The sequence below is a fragment of the Lagopus muta genome, chromosome 5, assembly GCF_023343835.1.
Source record: "Lagopus muta isolate bLagMut1 chromosome 5, bLagMut1 primary, whole genome shotgun sequence".
NCBI classification, from domain to species: Eukaryota; Metazoa; Chordata; class Aves; order Galliformes; family Phasianidae; genus Lagopus; species Lagopus muta.
In genome coordinates, this window is record NC_064437.1 from 64,216,472 (window position 1) to 64,234,407 (window position 17,936).

Consider the following 17,936-nt stretch of genomic DNA (forward strand, 5'->3'; position numbering starts at 1 on the left):
AACACATTAAATATGCATCTAGCATGTTGGACCTTGTTTCAGACGTAAAAGGCATATTTTTTACGCGGTATTTGAGTATTACTAGACATTTTTCATGTTCCTAATACTGGTGAAGTGTCCCAGGCACGCACCTGGAGCACAAAAGCCAAAGAGAAAGGGGCTTTCCACCCAGCTCACAAGATTCACTGTGCATCACGCCAACATGCTATGCAACCACTACCACACAATAGAAAAAAAAATGCTTTCAGCATGGAGTATGACCTCAGTAACATATTTAAAAATCAGCATCCTCGTTACATATCAAGATAGTCTCTGCAAGAGCGAGCTGCTGGCTTCACGAGGCATTTTCGATGGAAATGAGTGCTGGAGAAGGAAGCTGTGGGAGTCTGTCAAGCACACAGTAAACTCAGGTTTGAAGCGTGGCATTTCCTGATGCAGATCCTTAATTACGACAACAGAATAGCGAGCGCGGAGGAGGAACTTTTACAGCATATTAAAGAAAGGAGTGATATGCGGTACAGCTGTCTGGATTTCCTTGAAAATATGAAGCAGTATCATTTATTAATTATACTGAGGTAACTGGGAAGAAATTTAAATATAGAAGAAGTACCTGAAGCCGGTAATTGGCTGGAGTGCTATCACCACCACCCTTATTCCGCTGCTGTAGAAATTACCAACAAAATATATTCTGCTTCATTTCCCATGACACTAAACACTTGGAATATGGTTCCACATCTCAACATTATTAAAAGATGAAGTGATATTATGAGAAAAATTCACATGGATCTCCTCCCTTTGTGAGTAAATGATGCTACCTCTGGTCCCTTAAATGTGAAGGCTCCCCAGTTTAACACCTGCCTTCCTGGAGGATCTGCTGCAAAAGTTGGCTTCCCATTATGCTTTTGGCCCAGGGCTGATTGTCAAGATAAGGAATCAGCACCTACTGTACAATAGGACTTGAGTTTTGGTCAGCAAAATCAACTCCTGAACTTCCAAGTTACAAACAAATGCTTATGAAAAGAAAGCAAAACACTGTAAACCTGATCTGACACTGCACAACACTGAACAATTTAGAAATAACACTCGATTAAGTCCGATGTGTCCCTTGGAAGGGCATACCTACACAAGTGCTCATGAACAATGATTCTTGGCTCTAGGGTAAGCAAGGAAGAGTGGGGAAATTCCTCCCCTAAAACCTCACCTGGCAATACATGCCTGGAGCTACACTGAGCTGGAAGAGCTCCAGAGCTGGGAACCAATGGTGCCAACAACAGTTCTTCTGTCATCACGTGGGGACCCCTGGACGGATGTCGGTATCCACACTGAGGAGGAAGCAGAGGAGAGGTGAGATGTGGTGTTGTTCTCCAGCAAAAATTGCCTTGATTGGTCAAAGCTGGATAGCAGCAGCTGCTACTAAATTAGGATTTCTCTTTGAGTCGAAGTTTTGAGTTGCTGGCCCAACATCTTTCTCTAGCTGAATATGTAACACTAACATTAATCCAAGTAGATAAAAATGTAGGTTCTAATTATCTGTAATTTAACTATCCAAACAAAGCAAGTTCTAGGTTAATTACGCCAGCCTTACAGCACTGTTGATTTCAGACACTCTAAAAACCTCTGAACATGCTAAGCTTTACACCTAGTTTCACCCAAGGAAGTCCATTAAGGCTGCCCCACAGGTATTGGATGAGAACAAAAGGAGGTGAGTTACCTTATAGCAGACTGAGCTCACTCTTGAAGGCTTTTTGAAAGAAAGATGCTTATTTCTACTTTACAATTCATAGTAATTGAGTGCATTTTGGTGTCTGCATGGCTAACTAATTTTTCTTGCAAACATGAACTGGATGTTTGCAAAGTGATCCTTAAAGAAGAACCATGCAAGGCAGCATAGGAACTGTGCTGCAGAGTGGTTGTTAAAGATAAATTCCTTAGAAGTTTGACTTGGCATCCTTCAATTACCAGTCTAATTATTCTTCTATTATTTAGGCAACGAGCCAAAGGTTTCCTGGGTGCATAGGAAGCTAATAGGGGAGATGAAGCAAGATTGTGAGGCCAAGTCAGCATATGTTCATTAAAGACTGATTTCTTCAGCATTAAACTTACACACTGCTCCAACAATGTGTTACTGTGCCTGTGTATTTAATGACTAAAAATATGCAAGAATAATTATTTACAATATTTCCTGACCCAGTTTTTTCAGTCATCTATTCAGAGCTGTATCTATTAAAAAAGTATGGAGGAATTCATTGGGAAATCTACAGAATAAAAAAGAAGTGATGTCTCCTGTTCATTGCTAGAAGGAAATTAAGCAGTTTTCAAAAGCTTGCCAGTAATCCCCACTGCTTTCTGGTGTTCAACACTGGATATATATAATTACATATGAAAAAAAAATTACATCTGAAGAAAGTTATTTAAGTTGCAAAGCCAAGTACTTGAAAGTTAAGAAATGCCATTTTTACAATTGCCCATGCAATCCTGATTCTTCCCACTTATGTATCCAACTCCTAATATTAAAAGAGAGGCAATGGGAAAATATTACGTGATTATGTAGTTAAAGATTGTATCGTAATGCATGTGCTCATGGGAGCAGAAATAAGGTTGCAGACATGTGTAACTGTAAATCTGGCATTCCTTACCATACAGACCTTGCCTATACAAACTAAATAGCTTCCTTTTAACATAATTTTTATGTCATTTCCTGTTTTATTTAGTTTCTAAGGAAATATAGAATAAGCCACCTTCTGCACAGCTATCTGAAAAATTAATTTCTAGAGCCAGGTCTTGCTCAGGGCGTTTCTCTGTTTGCTCTCACACTTACCTTCTTTTCTTTGCAGGAGGTAGAAATCGACCCCAAGCCAGCACCTGGGGGTTTGACATTTTTGGGGTAGGGTTAACAATGGGCTTTGGGTGATGTGGCCCTGTCTGGAACCACGCTCATCCCCAGCACTTACCAACCTCCTTTCCCATGCAGCAGAGGTCACCCTCTTCAGCATTCTACCTAAAAATCACCTGTTAATTGGAAGTGAGTGGAGGAAAATGATGCTTTTTAAAGACAGCTTATAGCTCAGTTAAACCTGAAGGGCCTTTCGTGCCAGAAAAGGCATTTCTCCAGCCCAAAGCCTTTCTCCCTGCCAAATTTCAGGAGTCTGGTGCAAACCATGCAACCGCTGGAGCTTACCCAAAATAGAAGTTAGCCCCAGAAGTCTCTTCTGCTGCATGCAAAGAGCTGGGCAGCCAAGCAACTCCTGCCAAGATTCTACAGGGGGATACGAGGGCTCTCCCATGCTTACTGAAGCCAGAGGACCCAGACACTGGGGATAAGTGGAGAAGATGCAGGTTCCCTTCTGAATTTTTGGCACCAAGACCTCACACCCTCCTGAAGCAGTCCCCAGGGCACAGTTCCAATCCAGCCTGCAGCCGGGCAGCACAGCAGGGACAAGGTGTTAAAGGACAAGTGAGGGGAAAAAAAAAAAAAAAAATCAGCTGTGGATGTTAGAAACTAACCCAAATCCTTCCTGCAGAATGTACAGATATTTCATCTGTTCATTACTGAAGCTCTTTTCATAATAAACCCCCTTTTTTTTTTTTTTTAAAGTGTTTATTAATGTATGTCGCAGTGAGGAACAAAAAAACCAAAACAACACTAACTTTACCCACTCCACACAGAATACAAGTGAGAACTCAAGTCCTATTCACCATGAAATGCAAAAATAGATATTTATAAAAGTAGGCTTCAGTAAAGCATAATTTCATACCTCACTGGCAAACAACTTTTAAAATTCTTTTCCATTACAATTTAGAGGTGAAAAAAGTTAGCCAAAACTCCAGTACATCTTATAGCATATCAGGATTATATCCAACCTCAAAGAATTTTTATTAACCTCTTGCTGCTCCCAAACTCGGAATAATTCCCTCTAGTTCAGGGTTTGAAGTTCGACATCATACACTGCTAGACATCTCAGGGTAGCTAAGCACTACAGACAACGCTGCTCTGCCTCTAGGGCCATCTTGAGGGATGTATATGGCACAATGGGGGCTGTAATGGGGAGCACAACAACAGGCATCCCTTGTGTTTTTCTCCATACATTGTGCTTATGTAGAAGCAAAGCCTTGGGTCCTGTATCTGTGCTCTAGTCAGCAGGGAGCTGTAACCATGAGTTTCCCCCCAAACTTTATTCATCGTATCTATTGACAAACAACTGCTTTCTATGCAATGCGTTATCCAGAGGAACCATCCTTACTAGATGGTCCACAACGTTTCCCAAAGTCAGGAGCCCTTTCCCTAAGATGGAAAATGACCTTTCCAAGCATTATTTCACACGCTTTAGTCTAATTGCCTTCCCACAGATGGCCTGGCTTTAAACTGTGTAGAAGACCTGTGTAGAATCTATGTGGATTATTGAGCAGGAGGGGCTCAATGGGGGCTCAGAGCCTCTGCCCAACCCCTGGTGCAGTCATAGAATCATAGAATCACCAAGGTTGGAAAAGACCTTCAAGATCATCCAGTCCAACCGTTCACCTATTCCCAGTAGCTCCCACTAAACCATGTCCCTCAACACAACATCCAGCCTTTCCTTGAACACCCCCAGGCTCAGTGACTCCACCACCTCCCTGGGCATCCATTCCAGTGCCTGACCACCCTTTCTGAAAAGTAATACTTCCTAAAGTCCTATACTTCCTAAAGTCCTCCCTGCCCAGGTGGAACGAAAGGCTGATCATCATTGCTGGAGGGCCTCACTCGGTCTCAGGTCTCAACAAGTGTGTTCAAGAAGTTACAGGGAAGTGAAAACAAGTATGCACAATCCAGAAGCCTAGAAGAAGAAATGACTGCCTCACATTAACTAAAAGCTGCTGTAGAAACAAACCACTCAGCATGTGCAAGCAATTAGGTTATGCTCCTCAAGAACCTGATTCCGAGTTAATTTTTTTTTGCGCATCGATCTCATCATGCAAAATAGGGTCTTCCCAAACCATGACCTGAAGGGCAACCCTGGCTGAGAAAGGACCATGAAGTCACATGCAGTGCTGTGCATGGCTTCTTCTGCTCCTGCATACTCCACGTACCTTCACAGCTTGGAGCAATTCCATGGCCAAAACCTCCCCACTCTGCACATGCAATGCAGCACAGCTGGCAACATGTCAGGGACACCTACTGTCTCCTCAAACACCTGCTCTGAAATATCAGCTCTCTGCAATTAAATATTTAGATGATGCTTCATTTATGAAAATTAGATTTTCGGAGTGAATTAGGACTAAATTATTATACTAAAATATGAAAATGATGGTATATTATTAGAAACATATTTTTCTTGCAAACTGTGTTTGCGATCTAGCCAGGAAAGAAAAAGTTATGGGATAGACTTTTTATAGTAGGTGTTAATTCTGAATAATTAGGATTAGGCATTGGGGATTTGCAACCCAAATAAAAATTACCTAATTAACCCTTATATTGGCCCTAACAGAGAAGCCAAATTGTTAAGCAATAATAATAATAAAAAAAAAAGCAGCCTTCCACTCCCAGAAGTGAATATCTAGCAGTCAAAGACCAAAATGGGATGTAAAGACACCCTGTAAAAAAAATATTTGCAGATCTGAGAGTAGCCATCCAAGAGGTGGGGATTTGGACTCACCACAGCGGATCAGTATGACTCAAACATTTTGCATTCACACCCACAATTAGGAAATACCAAGTCAGCTCAAGTCAATTTTTTCTTGGTGTGCTCTTAATGCTGCTACCATCATCTTTAATTGCCCATTTTACCAATTGTTAGTTCTATATGAGTTTTTGTCTCGATTTTTTCTCTTTTGGAAGATCACACAACTAATCCAAAAACTGATACTTCTATAGGAAGAAAGCCTGGCCAGCACCCTAGACAGAATGAACACACAGTGCAGGGCCCGAAGTTTCCTCAGCTCCTTCAGAAATCCAGCCCTGGGCATTGCTTCTCACAACTGCTTCTGATCCATAGCCAGGGGCTGAGACCACCAGCCCTCTTCATTGAGCTCCTCTGGAAGAAGCCCTGGGCAGTAACATAACAAAACAGGGGAGGGAAAAAGATTCCCGTGGCCATAAGCAAGACTGCATTGTTGGCACAGAAATATTCTTCCTCTGTCAAGTGTGGATATCATAGACTTATACAAATAGTGCTGGAGAGGATCTCCAGTTCATTTCTCTGTCTGAGGTATAATATCCAATTCATAAAAACAAGGTAGAAACCCTGTGCTCTAGTTCCATATGTTTTAAAGCTTATATTTTCATGTCAGAGACAAATTTGGCAAACTGCAGAAACTTGAGCTAGCACTCAAGCTGAAACAAGAACTGGCCAAACTTTGAGGTTGCCATGGTTTGAGATGCATGCAAAATCAACTCAGATCCCCTTAGATAAAATAATATTCTGTAAATTAAGAAAACACCAAGGCATCTGTCCAGCTTCATGACAACAGGTGAAGTGTGCTAAACAGCAGGTCCCAGATTGCTACAAAAAAGGGCACCAGCCTTACTCTGTAGGATGAATTCTCCTCTCCAGTTGCGCAGGGGAGGATATATGATTACGTTTCATAATAGTATGAAAGCTTCACATTGTTAGTGATAATCTAAGCAAATCACATGTGAACACCGAATACTGGAAGGTGCTGGCATAAGCAAGATGGAGTTTTATGTCAAAAGCTCCTCACATTTAGCCAACAGTAATTAACACCCGCATTAATAATTATTTGAAACATTGGTGACCATTCATAAATATATTCAGTGCACACCTATATTCATACAGTCAGGAGCAAAAGAAAGTGTGAGCTTTGCAATATCCTGTACAGGTTTGGTTTATTCAAGTAACCTCAAAGAATATTATTTAAATAACTTCTGATACGCAGCGTTTTAGCTGAGAAAAAATATATTCTGCAATTCATGTGAAGACAGAATTGTAGAATATCTTGAGGAAGAGGCCCATAAGGAACAAGTCCAGATCCTGCCTCCTGTTCTTCTCCATCTAGTTTAAATTTTGGCTTTGAAGTGTCTTTTCAGGAGGGCTCCAGAAGGGGGTAGCACCATTCTGGAGCTACTCTGTACCCTGAAGGGAAAGCTCTCTGTTACAGGTAAATCTCTGAGTGAGCATCCTCCCATCACCAGTTCACAACTGTCACACTTCACCTTCGGGGAAGACTCCCCCACTGTCTTCCTCCAGTGGCTATTTGGGCAAGTCAACATGCCCTTCTACCTTGAGGTATCCCTGTGTCACCCACCGTGCACCTGGCTGTGGGTCCCTGAAGAGCCCTCCCCAAGGGATCATCTCAATCCACCAACCACAGACCATGTGCTGCCTCCCAGGAAAACGTGGATTTTGCTCAAGGTTTATAGATTCAATCAAACCTCCTCAAATAATTCCCATGGAAGGGCTCTCAGAGGCTGAAGCCTTAATTTTTTAAGTTTCCATTTCCACTGCTGTACAGACTAAATACATAATCTGATTTCACCTCATTCAATTTTTAAATGTTTAATCCTCAAAGAAATTAAAGTGAAATAAAAACCAAGAAAAAACCCCACAAGCAGCCCCAGGTCACACCATCCCAGGAAGGTTAACCTCAATTGCAAAGCATAGCCTCACTGCCGGCCCAGACTTCTCCTTCCTCTAGGCACACGAGCACCAACAGATTGAGAGCACAAGTCCCCTATCCAAAATTGCTGTGTCCTTTGTTTTAGGGCCATCTGCCAAAACCATGTCCCCCCCTTAATGCCCAACAAGAAAGCAAGGCTCTATATTCCTCTACTGGAGAGTCAGCTCCCATAACATAAACTGGATTTCCTTCTTTTCAAATCTGGAAACAATATAAATGGAAGATAACATGCAATCCTTAATGCTCTCCATCCTCTTTGCAAAATCTTTTTATAATGCTCAAATAGTTGGCTTCCAGTGATGATATTATAATGATCCTGGGGAGTATTGAGAAACAGAGTAAATTCAAGTCAAATACATTTTAGAAAATTAATACAATATCACAGACCTTATATTGAATAATTTTCATTACAGGATATAATTCTCTTACTGGGGAAGAGCAATAACACCATGATTGTTGATGTTGCCAGTGCTCTCTCCTATTTTTTTTTCTTAAATCTGCAATTCTTCGGCATTAAATTGTGCTGTTATAGTTGCTCGGCAACCATAACTTCTGCATACGCACCTCCCATGGTTTTGTAGCAGCAACAATCTCAAGATAACAAGGGGATGGGTACCTCTTCTTGCAATCAAGATTCTTCTTGATATGTAAATTTATGCCACATTTTTTATGTATTATGTATGGCAAAAATTAAAGTGATTACTTCATTTGAGTGATCAGACTTAAGCGTTGACTTCAGTTTTGAGACTGCAGGAATGGATCTGGTGAAAATTTGGTACCAATAAACACAGGGAAACCACTGGCATCGAACAATTAGATTCTCTTTGGAACACCTGCCAGTTACATTTCTCAAAAGCGAGATGTAAAACAGAGGTGCAGATAGCATTTGAGGTCTGTGAGATTTGGAGTTTGGAAGGGTAAATGGCAATTTATGGAAAAAATGAAAAGAGAAAGAAAACATAAGACAAAACTCAAAGTAAATTCAGTGTCTGCAGAGCAAACCAAAGTTAAGTTTATCATCAAGAGAAGTCTGGTCCTCCTGGAAACATCTCCAGGACTCCGTGCAAAACACTACTTCAAAATAGGATTTTGCTTGGGGGTTTTAGTGCCTGATAGAAACCTAGGCAACCCCAGAGTGGGAAGCAAACACCTGGGTGCTATGCCCTCACACATGCACAGCCCTCAGTGAGGACTCAAAAGGGGAAAAAAAAAAAAATCTCAGCTTGTAAGAATTATTTTTGCCTTGCAGCTCTTTGGATTGAAGAGCAAAGTGGAAAGGCTGATGGATTCAGACATTGCACCAGGACCTTCCTGACAAGCATGGAACATATGCTTCTATCTAGTATCATGAGATACTAACGTTCACTATCCATAGCATCACTCAGAGGCGGCCTGAGTCCAAGGAAGGGACAGAGGTGGAGCCAGAGAGCATGAGGCAACCACCATCAGAGCCATTGCCAAGGCTTAACTCCATGTATAAAGCAGATGAATGTACAGGAGGATGCAAAATAAATATGGTGTTTTAAACTCTGTGCAGGAGACTTCCTCAGTGCAAGGCATCCAGGAGTCCCACTGACTCCTATCAAAAACCTAGTAAAATGAATCTCTGAAAAAGAAAATATTCTATTACTTCCAATCTTTGTGGGTTATTTTCCACTATTATTCCTCACTTATTTTAGTCCTCAAAATGGTCACACAAACACAATATATTTATTTTTCATATTATCCCCTATACAAAGATAATAAAGCAAATATAGAAGTTATTAACCAATCCTGCAAAAACATCTGCTTACTAAAAAGATTCTTTTTACCAGTTTCACTTGAGGAAAAAGCAAAATAGCCTACACTTCTCTTTCAATTACCAGGGAAAAAAATTAATCTGGTCTTAGTGAATTCAAAAGAATCTCACTGAGCAGCATCTTCAAGTGATTTTAATCACTTAATGTAATAATGTTTCTTTCTGTTCAGCTAGGATAGCCTTCATCTTCTCACAGAAGCACTAATTTAAGACTCAGCTTTGCTTAAGTCTTCACTCTCTCACCAAATTTCTCCACCATAGACACAACCTTCTTTCTGTCTTAGCACTGGAGATATGAAGTGCTGGTATTGGCAGTGGCAAACTCACTCAGCACTGCACAAGGAGCCGCGGTGGGGATCAGAGATGTGATTTTCTCTACTTTGTGTGTCCTTAGCCAGCATATCCTGCAATATCTGGAAGCCCTGGTGTATACCCAAGATATTATAATCACAATACAATTGTGTATAATCAATAGATATCAAGATGTTATAATTGCAATATAATCAAAAGAGTAAGGCAAAGCAAACAAGGATCACAAAAGAGAATAAGTAGAAGAGCTTACCCTTGGGTTGAGCTCACTAGAAGATACCAAAAGAGGAGGATCTCCAGAAGAGATCCTTCCCCTCTGGTAGCCAGCTCTTAAATAGGTCCAGGAGGGGTGGAGCCTGGCTCCACCCCTTCCGGCAGCACAGGTGAATTGCCTTCACCTGTGCTCCTCTGGCTGACTCATGGCTCCCCTCAGGTGATTAATCAGAGGTTCAGGCCGTGACTCAGCAGTTCCCATACACCTGGAAATACCCAGCATCACAGGAGGAAGCTTCGGTTAGATATTAGGAAGTTTTTCATCCAGAGGGTGGTGAGGCACTGGCACAGGTTGCCCAAGGAGGCTGTGGATGCCCCATCCCTGCAGGCATTCAAGGCCAGGCTGGATGTGGCTCTGGGCAGCCTGGGCTGCTGGTTGGTGACCTGCACACAGCAGGGGGTTGGAACTGATGAGCACTGTGGTCCTTTTCAACCCAGGCCATCCTATGATTCTAGCTGCACTACCAGGATGCTGTTTGTTGCTATCATCGCCATTCAATGAAATACATACTGGTTTACCTGTATTTGCATCAAATCACAGTGCTTTTAATAAATAGTTTTTTTTTTTTTTTTTTTTTTTTTTTTTAAAATCACCTTGGGACCAGCACAGGAATTTATCAGTAAACACAGAAATAAAACTCCCACCTCATGCTCTTTCAAGCTGCAGCTTCTGGAGCAATGCAAAAGAAACACCTGCTGACAGCCACCTCCCACCCCTGCACCAGCCATCTCCATGCACCTGTGCAGGAACCCAGCTTCTCTGCAGCCCAGCACACCCCTCATCACCCCCCACATCTGAAAGCATTTAAAAGGAAAGCGTTCTGACTCAGATGTGCTGACAGAAGTGGCAGTGGAGGGACACCACCGCATCACTGCAGCACACCATGCAGTTCCCCAAGGATGCTATGGTCCGGGCTCCAAATATAATTAGGAGAAATTTCAAACACTGCTTTAGATTACGTATACAGTGACACGCAGTACTGACATAACTATAGAGAACGTTTCTTCAAGTCTTTAATCATCAAGTCCTATTTTGTCTTCTTTACTTATAGGTCATTTCTTTGACGGAATAAATTATGATTAGCCCCTCAGTTTAAATGTAAAATTTAGCAGAACTATAGTGTCACTGCTCTCTGTGTTCTTTCTTTCAGTATTTCTCTTTCATTAAAGCTGCCTTTGAAATCTTTTACCCTCCACTGTATCTGAAGCCTAGTGAGGACACTAATTTCTGAGGCTCTGTCTGTACTAGAAGAAAATGCAGAGGCTCAGGCTTCTGCATAGTTTGGTGGGTTGTTGTTGTTTTGCATTAAGGCTAAAAAAAATAAAATATTAAAAACAACCACAACAGTACATCTGGTATACAACAGGCGGGGTGCAGACACCCAGAATGCGAGATGTGTGGGGAGATCTGCTCAAAATGTGCATTTTCTCAGAGCACAGCTCTTCTCTTAATATCCAAGGAACAAGACCAAATAAAAATAACCTCCTTGGCTCGAGAACAGCTCTTTTCCATCCCCAAAATTCTATATGCCCTATCTGTATGTGCATATATAAAAAATTTACTCTGAACAGAGTTTATGAAATTCAACAGGCTCATCCCTTTTGAACATCATAAGCTTTGCTGGCCGTGCTCATGGATTTGTGTATAATTTGCACTGCCCCCAGATACCCATTTTTTTTCTTCGCCTACCCAGTTCTTGCTGCTAGGAAGGGTTTGCAAAGTGCACCACTGCCACAGCCCAAGACATGTCCTGCACCCAGCTCTTATTTGCAGAGCACACACAAGAGCCACTGCCCCACCTGAGAGCAGCCAGGGCTCAGATGCACTGAGCAGGATAGTGCTTGGCTTGTGATACTGCATGGCACTATGCCCAAACTACCACAGATAAGCACTTTCTGTACTTTCATGGGACCTTGCCCATCAAGAGATGCAGTGCATTTGTTCAAGCTGACACCAGCACCAAAATCAACCAATAAACCACAACTGATCCATTGCTGGAAACAGCTTCGTCTACTCCTGCCGTTCTACTTTGAGCAACACAATGCCAGCAGTAAGGAGGGTGATAATAGAAGGCATTAGGCTTGCCAAGGCAATATTTCACTGGACTGAAACCTCTTAATACACAGCCAGGGAGATTGTTTAAGTGGTGAACATTCTGTAAGTTAAATCTCTGTAAATGTGACTGCAAAATGCATAAAGTACCTTGGCTGTAATGGTTAGCAACTGCCAACCCATGTCTTACAGAAATCTAAAATTGCACCAACATTTAATGAAAATTAGGAACTTAAAATCTGGAGAGGGTGAGGTTGTAATGCTGCTGGACCAATACTGTAAAGCATGAAAAGTTTCATTTTGCTGCAATAGTTCTGCTACTTCAGTGTAGGCCTTCCTTAAAAACATGCATTTGCATTGCCACGTTTAGAGATGCTTGTGATTTTTCATGATGCATTCCCTTAGAACTGTAAGATTTCCCATGGTCAATGGCTCATTTTCAGCTGGGAAACATAAAGGGGTTGCTGAGAAATGCAGACTGAACCCCCAATCCCATGGCACGTCAGAGTCAGAGCAGCATCATGATAGGGAAGAGCTGTCCCGACTTATACAAAGCTGCAGCTCCTACTCACATCCCCATCACACCTCCTGCCTTTCTCCAAATCACTGTCCCAGAAACACCTTCATAAGCAGGATTTCCAGCAAGAAAAGGGTGTGTAGCCCTTGGGACCCAAGCCATTAATTCTGACCTCCCTGTACCATAAAACTGCAGTAGATCCTGTAAAGCCCTTTAGGAAGTTAGGTGCCTAATCCCCTTTTATCCAAGGCCATCACATAGAAGAAAAAAAAAAAAAGCAATTAGGGACTGTAAACTATCTCTTAAAAGTTTCTTATGAGATTCCCAAAGTTGTTTTTAAATGATCAGCTCCTCTGGGAGGACTTTTATCTGTCAGAGGTTCTCACACTGCGTTTGAGCAGCTTGAACATGGCTTGCTGCTGTACAAACTCACACGAAGCAGCGTAAAACAGAACAGACACAACTTTGCTTAATTTTTGAATCCTCTTTCATGGAAAAGATCTCATTAAAAAGAGGGGTGGAGAACTTTTCCTTGAAAATATGCCAGAGGATGAAATTCCCATTGTAACTTTCATAGCAATTTGCGAACAAATATACCTAGTAACCAGTAATTAAGATTTTATTAGATAAATGACTCATTCACTAAGTTATTGTGCCATAAATATGCCATTAATATGCAGCAGAACTTATAGTTTGAGGCTATCAGCAATGTAAACCTTTGTTCATACACTTCATCTTGATGCACTCATCCAATCTACCTTCAGGGAGTGCTGTGCAGAAATATCTACGGTTTATGGGAATCCAAGCTATAAGGGAAAGCCACACCTTCAGACTGAGCTTAATCCTATGACAGAATAAGCTTGCTTCAGCCCATAGGAAGATAGAGCCATCCTGGCAGAGTAGCTTTTCTCTGTGCAAACCTATTGCTTACCTACAAATGCATGAGATTTTCTCCCTCTGTGTGCCTTCCCACCCACCTGTCGGAAGTCTTGTCTGGAGAAAACAAACAGTGCTTAGCACTTGGCTTTTATGCTGATCTCTGACTCCCCAAATACACAGTTCACTGGAATTTCTATTACTACATAACATGTCACGTGAGAAAAGGTTGACCTAGACACATTGCCACCCAGCTTTTAATTAATTCTTATTATAAGGTTGAACAAAACACAGCAAGCTGTACTCAGGTGGCAGCAAGGACTAGAGCTCAGGAGGACATTTAGAACTTCCTTCAGAAAAAGAATTTTTACTTAAATGCTCTTTTAGGCACAGAGCTCAAAGTAACTTTGCTTTGAGAAACTCTGCTTCCATCACGATCCAGCTTGTGCCCACCCAGGCTGGAAGTACCCAAAAGCACAAGGAACCTCAGCAGTTTTGGACAGATAGCAGCTCAACACCTCTCCCCTGCATCCCAGCCAAACAAAAGGTCATGGTATCCCCACTACCTACAGCCACCATGAACCTCCTCCAAATCTCCCCAGGTGTTCCCAGATGGCTGACCACACTCAACACCCCCACACCAGTGACCACTCTGTCATATCTCTAATGTAGTTAGCTTCTTCTATGTTATAAGAAGCATCATCTGCCAGTGACTATTCTCCCTGAATAATCCTGTATTGAGCCTTTTACCTACCTAGTAAATACAAGAACATCAAGGAGACACCCAGCACTTCTCATTCTGCCTCCAACTGACATGTTTAGTTGAACCAAAATGGCATTCATAAGGACCACACTTCCTTATCCACTACCACTGAGCACTGATTTTTGGCCATTAATTTCCCATTAGGCAGAGAGCAAATACCACTCTATGGTTCAAAGCTGCCTCTTCCTCTTCTCCAAGTGCTTCTGCAAAACGTGTTATCAATTAGGAAAGGTCTTTAGAGGCTATAGAGCCACACAATGCAGATACAAACTTTTTGGTAAAAATATCAGGGAGATCGCATGAGTCAATTCATCTCCATTTGGAAGGCCTATTAGGAACTGCCCTTTTTTACCACAAGTCCAATACAGTCAAAGGGGAGTTACTATGAAGTTAAACTGAAAAGTCTCATCAACACTCTGTGTGTCTGAAATGGGCAGCAGAAAAACACACCTGAAATTGTCTTTTTTTTTTCCCCCCCAAACTAAGCAGGAAATTTGGTCAACGTGCATTACACAACAACAGGGCAAAACAGACTACTCCAGGTAAGAGTTTTCCACAGCAATGCTCCAAAAAATTGCATTAAGTCTCAGATGTTGTGCCTGGCTTCACAGGATTTCCCAAAGAGGCAGACACCAACAGCACTACTAAGTATCAAGAAAGTGCTGGGCTTGTTACAGGAGCTTTATGAGAGCCAAGGATCAAATATTTTTTCACAGTTTTATGTGGATAGTTTCATGAAAATTGATCAGGTCTAAAAAGTCACAGTCCAAATGAAGCTAAGGTTAAAGATAATTTATACATGATATTCCTAATTTTATTCTGAGCCCTTTTATTACTATGTAGGCCTTTATGACTTTAAAGAAAATGTCAGTGGCAGCAAATGACATTGTACTGAATAATCTAGTTATGAGGGAAAAGACATTTAAAACTATTCCATATCAGCTTTGCTCTGTTCTGCTGAACTTACAGTTTTATCCAGCACTGCTGGGCAAAACTCCTGACTGTATTTTAAAATCCTCTTCATGGTTGCTTTGCAAACCGCTGTCCATTCCTCTTCTGTTTCTAATTCTTTGGAAATGTTGTGATTTTCTCTTCTTTTTCTACATGATTCCAGGGAATTCAGCCATGACATCCTATGCTCGAGGCTCACTGCCATGTGCCCTGAGTGTTGGTGTCATTGCCAACCTGCCCACACCCCTGACTGAGCCAGAAATATTACAGATACTTACAGAGCTATCATAGAATACTTAGAGTTGGAAGGGACCTTTGAATGTCAGCTAGCCCAGCTCCCCAGCAGTGAACATGAACACCACAGCTAGATCATGTTGCCCAGAGCCTCGGCCAGCCTGGCCTTGAAAGTCACCAGGGATGGGGACCCTGGCTCCAGCATTTTAGAAGCAAACATCTGCCTCGTGCCATCAAGGTTTGATCTTTTCCTTTTTTCCCCAGCCAGAGGAAATGATCCGGATGCAGTGACCCATGAGGCAGGCTTCTGGCACCACTCCAAGCTCACCTCTGGTGCTCACATTCACTAGTTGGCTTTCCTTGAGGTGGTGAAGCCAGAATGTGGTGGACAGGCAGCTCTTCCCAAGGGAGAAAACAGAGTGCCATTTCTAGCTCTCTCCAGGACAGCGGACCCACGGTAGGCCAGCTGGCATGAGAATTAGAGAATCATAGAATGAATCATAGATTAGTTGGGGTTGGAAGGGACCTTTAAGATCACCCAGTTCCAACCCCCTGCTATAGGCTGGGCCACCTCCCACCAGACCAGGTTGCTCACAGCCCCATCCAGCCACGTCTTGAACACTTCCAAGGATGGGAACCTACAACATCTGGGCAACACGTGCCAGTGTCTCACCGCCCTCACAGTAAAGAGTTTCTTCCGAACTTCTAGTCTAAATCTACCCTCTTCCAGATAGAAAATTATGGCCAAGCATCTGCCGACATGCTATTAAGGTACCTAAAATCCAATATTCTATGAATATTCAGCAAATGTTGAACCTTGTTATAACTGAGCCTTACACACGAATATCAGAACCAAGTGGATTGACAGGCAGGAAACAGTATTAATAAATGACAATGAAGAGTATTTCCATTTAACTCATTGGAACTGTATTTCAATTGCTTAAAAATCTTTAATTTTTTTGCATGGGGAAAAAAGTAGAAATTATGTTTTTACCATTAACAGCCTTTCCAAATTCTGCCACTGTCTGAGTTGACGTTACCTCTGGTTTTCCAGATGTTTATTTGAAAGACAACTGTTATTGCTTGTCATAATTGTGTTCATAGCTGAGTAAACACCTTCACAGGTGCGCTGAGATCCAAAGGCTGAAAAAGCAGAAATTTTATAGCTATGTCACAAACAAGGAAGACGTAGAAATGAAATGCAATATCTTCCTGTATCTTAAGTGTAATACTTGATTGGCTTGAAAAAGCAGCTGGAGTCTTGTGTCCATGCAGAAAGCTTAATCAAAACTGTATTTTCTTGTTTGAAAAGTGATTAGATAAAAATCATTGATTTCTGAAGCAAATCTGCTCTCCAAGTACTGCAGAGCCATGGCCTCTTTTGTTCCTGGTAATATTTCTATTTTAACTATTTGCCAGCAGCACCATGTGCCACTATCATGGTGCAGCAGAAAAGTTTGTCTGCCAGATGTTTTGTCTCAGAAAAAGCCAGTTCTTGGCTGCAGGATTTGGCTCTCCCTGTTTTTTTTGAGCACGTTTATCTTTCCTCATCCCAATTGTATAGTCAATGAACATACAGAAGCTATAATTAAGAAACGTGCAGGAAAGTTAATCTAAACAGGCTATCATACCAAAAAAGAATGAATGGAAAGCTTACCTGTATCCTAGGTTCCCTGAAAAGACTCCAAGAGGAGTGATCTCCAAAAGGGACCCTTCCCCACTGCTAGTCAGATCTTAAATGGGGTCTAGGAGAGGTGGAGCTTGGCTCCAACCCTTCTACTAGCACAGGTGAATTGTCTTCACCTGTGCTCCCAGGGCTGACTCATTGCTTGCCTCAGGTGGTCAATCAGAGGTTCAGGCTGTGATTCAGAAGTTCCCATCCACCAATCTTTCATTAAGGCTTCTTTTAATCAGAAAATATTCTAATGAAGCAAATTTCTCTTGGGTCAACCTACCACCCCAGTGTGCAGCAGCTAATCTGAAAAGGCAAACACTACCAGACCTGAGATGTGCAGAAATTGTTCCTTGTTACAGAAAACAACGGCAATTCAAAATACCACCACTGTAATTACACCCAGTGTAATTCCCTACATAAGAACATTTTCTAACTGTATTTCCTGGATCTCAGCCTTCAAACTGCTGTGTCCATTTGGACAGCCAGAACATCAGTGCCTGGCTATTGCTATCATAAGCATGAGGGTCTCTGGCCATTGTGTTGGCAGTAGTTCTGCCTGCCTAGCAAGCTGCTGTGATGTTGCTGGAAGTTGCTGTGACCTGCATGGAGCACAGGACCTGCAGGTCTGACATCACAATCTCAGGGCCTTTGCAGGGGATGGAGTGCCAGGGGTGAAATCCCTTGTGCCCAAAGCCCAGGCATCAGAAATGCAGGAGAGTGCTCAGCACTGGCACTACATGGGAAGAGCATTCCACTGTGCTTCTCACCAGAAAAAGAGTTTTGATGACTTCACATTTATGATAAGGAAATATGATACAGATGTGCAGAAATTACTGTGAATTAAGGAAACTTGCTCCCCAGTGTTTTGTCTTTTGT

General features: G+C 42.0%; 1 long non-coding RNA gene across 3 annotated transcripts in view; it reads right to left on the reverse strand.

Annotated features, from left to right (window-relative positions):
• The window catches only part of LOC125693807 (uncharacterized), an 18,604-nt gene extending 1,486 nt beyond the window's left edge, over nt 1-17,118 (reverse strand). Inside the window, exons 1-5 of one of the 3 annotated variants that reach the window (XR_007377252.1) lie at nt 17,043-17,118; nt 16,426-16,528; nt 3,179-3,411; nt 1,202-1,322; nt 1-534 (exon numbers count right to left, since the gene is read on the reverse strand). The exon at nt 1-534 is cut by the window's left edge and continues 1,486 nt beyond it. This is a non-coding gene — a long non-coding RNA (uncharacterized LOC125693807). Of the gene's footprint in view, nt 535-1,201; nt 1,323-3,178; nt 3,412-16,379; nt 16,529-17,042 lie in introns of all 3 variants that reach the window. The other 2 variants (XR_007377250.1, XR_007377251.1) reach the window with 2 other exon arrangements.
• Nucleotides 17,119-17,936: the final 818 nt, after the last annotated feature.